General features: G+C 42.9%; 1 non-coding gene across 1 annotated transcript; it reads right to left on the bottom strand.

The window, feature by feature from the left end:
• Positions 1-4,497: 4,497 nt before the first annotated feature.
• TRNAS-AGA lies at positions 4,498-4,579 on the bottom strand. The gene has a single exon. It is a non-coding gene; the product is annotated as a tRNA-Ser (tRNA).
• Positions 4,580-5,897: the final 1,318 nt, after the last annotated feature.

Here is a 5,897-nt window from a genome sequence, read left to right as displayed (position 1 = left end):
ATCCCACAATTAGGTGTAGGATGGGACTACTCCAGAGAGCATTCATACTTTTTCCCACTAGTCTGGAGAGAAACATAGCCCACTTTGAGCTTTCCCAGCATGACCTAGCAGAAAGAACATTGGAGTCAGAAGACCTGAGTTCTAATCTTGTCTCCACCACCTGCCTGCTGTTTTATCTAGGGAAGGTCACTCCATCATTATCACCATCATCAATGGTATTTATTGAGCGCTTACTATGTGCAGAGCACTGTACTAGCTGCTTGACAGACTTAGTTTTTGTGCTGTAGTTTTTTCAACTTTAAAATGGGAGGAAGTTACCTGATTCCCTTCCTTTAGCCTGTGAGTCCCATGAGGGACAGGGGCTGTGTCTGATCTGATAATTATTATTAGAAATAATAATGTTGTACTTCCTCAAGCACTTAGTATAGTGTTCCACCCATTGTAAACACTCAATAAATCAGTCCATGGTATTCATTGAGGGCTTACTGCATGCTAGGAAAGCAGTGTGATAGACTTGGGGGCTGGAGAGATGGGAAAACATTCAAAGCTGATAAAGGAATTTCATGGCCAAGCTCAGTTGCTTAAAAAGAAAAAAATCAGTCCTCTGGGTGATCATTACAACCGCAGCCCTCTCTAGTGGTTGGAAGACACTTATTTCCTTTTTAAAGACTCTGGCTCCTGTACCCATTAAAGAGGAAGAAAAGAAAATTCCTCCCAAGCCAACAAGGAAATGTCTTGGGTTTTGTCTAAGAATGAGAAGTCACTTGCCATTAGGGACCCATTAAGGAGAGATGGCTGGTCAAGTCAAATATGCTTGCCTCACTGAGTAGAGGCAGCAGCTAGGATGAGTGAGTCCTCATCTTGCATGTAATAATAATAATAATGATAGCAGTATTTGTTAAGCAGTTACTCTGTCAAGCACTGTTCTAAGCCTTGGGGACAATACAAGATAATCAGGTCAGATACCATCCCTGTCTCACACGGGGCTCACAATCTAAGTAGGAGGGAAAACAGGGATTGAATCCCCATTTTACAGATGAGGGAACTGAGGCATGGAGGAAGTGAAATGACTCGCCTAAGGTCACACAGCAGGCAAGTGGTGGAGCTGAGATTAGAAGTCAGTCCTTCTAACTCCCAGGCCTGTGCACTTTCCACTAGGCCACATAGCTTCTTGTATCTAAGTGGGCAGTGAGGCGCGAGGGTCCTGCCTGCAAAATAAAAGGTTCGGGGTGATGGAGGGAGGGGGCAGGAAGGAGGCAGTTCAGTTCTCTGCCCACAGTAAGCACTGAAGAAAATACTCATTCTTGAAGAGCAGTAAGGCCAGGTGGAAAGAGCATGGGCCAGGGAGTCAGAATACCTGGCTTCTAATCCTGACTCTGCCACTCATCTGTTGTGCGACCTTGGGCCAGTCACTTAAGCAGGGTGGCTCAGTGGAAAGAGCCCGGGCTTCGGAGTCAGAGGTCATGGGTTTGAATCCCTGCTCTGTCACTTGGCAGATGACCCTGTATCTACCCCAGCACTTAGAACAGTGCTCTGCACATAGTAAGCGCTTAAAAAATGCCAACATTATTATTCTTTGGGCCTCAGTGACCTCATCTGTAAAATGGGGATTAAGACTGTAAAACCCCTGTGGGAACAGGGACTGTGTCCAACCTGATTAGATTGCATCTACTCCAGCACTTAGAACAATGCTTGACACGTAGAAATTGCTTAACAAATAAATACCCTTTTTATTATTATAACTCCTCTTGGCTTTTGCAGAAACCTAACTCACCATTGGAGGATTAGAATCCAGACCTTCTGACTCTCAGGCATGTGCTCTTTCTGCTAGGCCACAGCACTTCTACAATTAATTCAGGGTTAATTCAGCACATGGATGGGAGCTGAGCTAACTCAGCTGTGAAAATAAACCCTTGTTAACATGCCAGCTCTCTGACAACACTCTCTCACCCCAGCTCATGCTGATGGTAGCAACTCTGGGTGATTGTAAGTATTTACTAGCTGAGGTACATGTAGGGGTGACATAGCCTGTGTGATGGATATTAATTGGGGAGTGGAGGACGTCTTGAAGCAGGTAAGAGTTATGGTCTGGCAGATTCTAAGTGGGAAGGGAGTTCCAGACAGGGGGCAAGGGGTGACCCAGGAGGGTTGTGAGCAAGCCATGGCTAGGAAGTTTCATTTAAGAGGAGCAGTGAGCATCCACTGGGAAGTAACTGGTGAAGGGAACAGGTACGTTAAGATAGAGCGGATGAGAGAATTAGTCAGTGATCAAGACGTTTTGCTTAGTGCTGGCAGGAATGGGTAACGACGGAGGGCCATTGAGGAACTTGGCCTAGTGGAAAAAGCACGGGCTTTGGAGTCAGAGGACCTGGGTTCTAAACCTGCCTCCACCCCATATAATAATAATGATGGTATTTGTTAAGTGCTTACTATGTGCAAAGCATTGTGCTGTACGACCTTGGGCAAGCTGCTTAACTTCTCTGGGCCTCAGTTACCTTATCTGTAAAATGGGGATTGAGACTGTGAACCCCACATGGGGCAGCCTGACTACCTTGCTGGGTACTAAGTACCCAGTGCTTAGAACAATGCTTGGCACATAGTAAGTGCTTAACAAATATCATTGTTATTATGAGTATCAAGTATGAGGAAGGAAGACATTTGTGATAAACAAAATTTGAATATGGCAATTGAGATCACAGGCCTGAAGAGGGGACTGATTAGACATAAGGAGACCAGTGAAGAGGCTGATACACTAGTCCAGTTGGGTATTGAAGAGATCTTGATCAGAGTGATAGCCACTAGAGTGGAAAGAAGGAGCAGAGTCAAAAAATATGGTGTCAAAAGGGCTGATTAATGTAAGCATTGAAGTATATTAAGAGGCGAGAGGTGAATGTGCAAAGAGGGTATTGTAGAGAATTATTGTCATCTGGGGAGGGGGTGGAAATAGTTACAACTCCATCATAACTTGACTATTTTGAGCTATATGAATGGGAATTTCATATTATTGCATTTCTACCAAGCTGTTCACTTTGTACTTGTCTAGTTCACATTAGATTGTAATCCCCTTGAGAGCAGGGATAGTGCCTACTAACTGTATTGTGATCTCACAAGGTACAGTGCTCTGCACACAGTAAGCACTCAATAAATACCATTGATTGATTTATTGACTGGTAGACCAATATATTTACCCGTCAGTATTCACCCCCTGTTCCCTAGTCTGTAAGCTCGTTATGGGCAGGGAAAGTGCCTGCTAATTCTGTTATATTGTACTTTCCCAAGTGCTTAGTACAGTGTTCTGCACAGAATAAATGCCATTGATAGTGATTGAGTAAATAATACATTTTCATGACTTTTTTTCCAGAATTCTCTCAGGCACTCACCATATATGTATCCACTGAATCCCTGTATCCCTTTGCCTCCTATCTTATAAAATCACTTCTTATTCTGTATATTCTGCACCTGATTTTGCCTACTGTGAATGTTTATAGCTCCACACTAAAAGGAAATGCTACCTCCCCCCGCAAGGTATTGAAAAATAATATAAAAATGGAGCATGGTGTTGAAAACATGTCAACAAACCAGCTCCTAAAATAGCTTGAAAGAATCAGGTTGTTTTTTTTCTCTCTCTCTCTTTCGACTTATGTTATCTCTCATAGGTAATTTACCCAGACAAAATTTTTCCAGTTAGCCTCTCAAACAAACTTTTAATCAAATAGACATCTGCAACTCCCCAAACCATGCATTTACCCTTCAGATAATAAGGCATGGTGGAGGATATAAGATCTGTGACCTATCATATTGAATTTTTAGCTTCATCAACGAGATTATTATCAGCGTGAAATGTATGAGCAGCCAAATGCTCTAAATTGCAGCTCAGCAATTTATTGCCTTTTTTCAGCAGGTACAGCATTCTTCTGATAATGCAGTGCTTTGGGGAGGGTGTTTATTTATTTGACAGGATGTTATTTTATTTTTCCCATTCCCTCTAAATTTTTCTTTCATAATTGTTTTGGGGTGCTGTATTGAGTTTGCTCTGTTTCTTACTGATTTTCTGATATGTGATTTAATAATATGGATTGCCTTCTATTTTCCCTCCCCTTTTTTTAAAATGTTATTTGTTAAACCCTTACTATGTGCCAAGCACTGTACAAAGCACTGGGGGGAGATACAAGCTAAGCAGTTTGGGCACAGTCCCTGTCCCACTGGGGGCTCATAGTCTTAATCCCAAATTTACAGATTTATAGTAAGTGAAGCAATCTGCCCAAGGTCACACAGCAGACCATTCATTCATTCATTTATTCAGTTGTGTTTATTGAGCACTTATTGTGTGCTGAGCACTGTACTAAGTGCTTAGGAAACTACAGTATAACAATAAACTGACATATTCCCTGCCCACCACGAGTTTATAGTCAGGGCAGAGTCAGGATTAGGACCCAGGTCCTCTGGCTCCCAGGCCCATGTTCTTTCCATTAGGCCACGCTGCTTTTCGTGAGATTGTGTGGTCAGCAGGATTTAAACCTGCATGGGGAAACCCCAGTGGATTTCTAGTCCAGTGCCTTACCCACTCGGCCATGACTACAAATTACAAATCCCCCTCTTCAATGGGAATGCACTTTTGGTTCCCTCTGAACTGCATTCCCTGTGTCGAGCTCTGTCATTCCTCATTCTGATGGCACATAGTCTCCAATCCTGACTTGAACAGCACAGAGGAAAGGGAGGCCAGTTCTCTAACTGGGTGATTGGATGCTACAAATTCCTTTTCATTCCACTGCCGTGCTTGAGTGGCCAAGGTATTCATGGTATTTCAGCCAAAAGAGCCCTCATTGCCTTGGTTAGTTCACTAAACGTTAAAACTTCCTCCACGGTGGCAGTGAATGAAGCGTCTTGTTTGGGTTCAGACCTAAGCCTCTGCTAACCTCAAGGAATTCCTGGGTCCTAGTAAAATGCAGAAAAGGGCATGAAAAGATGTTGTTTTCTACTAAGTGTAAAATAAAGAAGGAGCTCCCAGAGGCTGCAAGGCTAGAGGATCAATTGCCACCACATGGGAGAAGGGAAGGAGAGGATTTGGGATGAGTTTATTAACCTTTAAAGCCCTGCTTCTTTCCAGATTAATAATGGTATTTGTTAAGCGCTTACTTTGTTTCAAGCACTGTTCTAAGCTCTGGAGTAGATACAAATCAATCAGGTTGGACACAGTCCCCATCCCACGTAGGACTCACAGTCTAAGTTGGAGAGAGAACAGATATTGAACCCCCATTTTGCAATTGAGGAAACTGAGTTACAGAGAAGTTAAGTGACTTGCCCAAAGTCACACAGCAAGTAAGTGGCAGAGCCAAGATTAGAACCCATATCCTCCAACTCCTAGATCCACGCTCTTTCAAGCATCACTGCTTCCCAACTCGTAGAAGATTCCTCTCTCTCCCATGGCTGAATATTGGATGGCAAATAGGAAAACTTAGAATTTAAATGGGAAACTTATAGGAGAAAGGAATTTGAGAAAGAATGCTTTTCTATCATCCCTATTGAAATTACTTTCTTTTTTATGTGTGGGAGTCAGAGAACCTGGCCTCTAATCCTGTCTCTGTGCAAGTCACTTCACTGCTGTATGCCTCAGTTTCCTCATCTGTAAAATGGGGATTCAGTAGTTCTCCTTTGACTGGAGCCCTTGGGGAATAATAATAATTATGATACTTGTTAAGTACTTAGTGTGTGCCATGTACTAAGCGCTGGAGTAGTTACAACTTCATCAGGTTGGAAACAGTCCCTGTCCCACATGGGGCTTACAGTCTAAATCCCCATTTTACAGATAAAGTATCTGAGGCCCAGAGAAGTTAAGTGACTTTTAATGCCTTTAATCTTTTCCTAGTTTGGTCTCATTACTATTTTACTGCCTCCCA

Source organism: Ornithorhynchus anatinus, chromosome 13 (genome assembly GCF_004115215.2).
Source record: "Ornithorhynchus anatinus isolate Pmale09 chromosome 13, mOrnAna1.pri.v4, whole genome shotgun sequence".
In the NCBI taxonomy this organism is placed as follows: domain Eukaryota; kingdom Metazoa; phylum Chordata; class Mammalia; order Monotremata; family Ornithorhynchidae; genus Ornithorhynchus; species Ornithorhynchus anatinus.
Note: the sequence above shows the minus strand (reverse complement) of the source record. Positions and strands in the feature narration are given on the sequence as shown.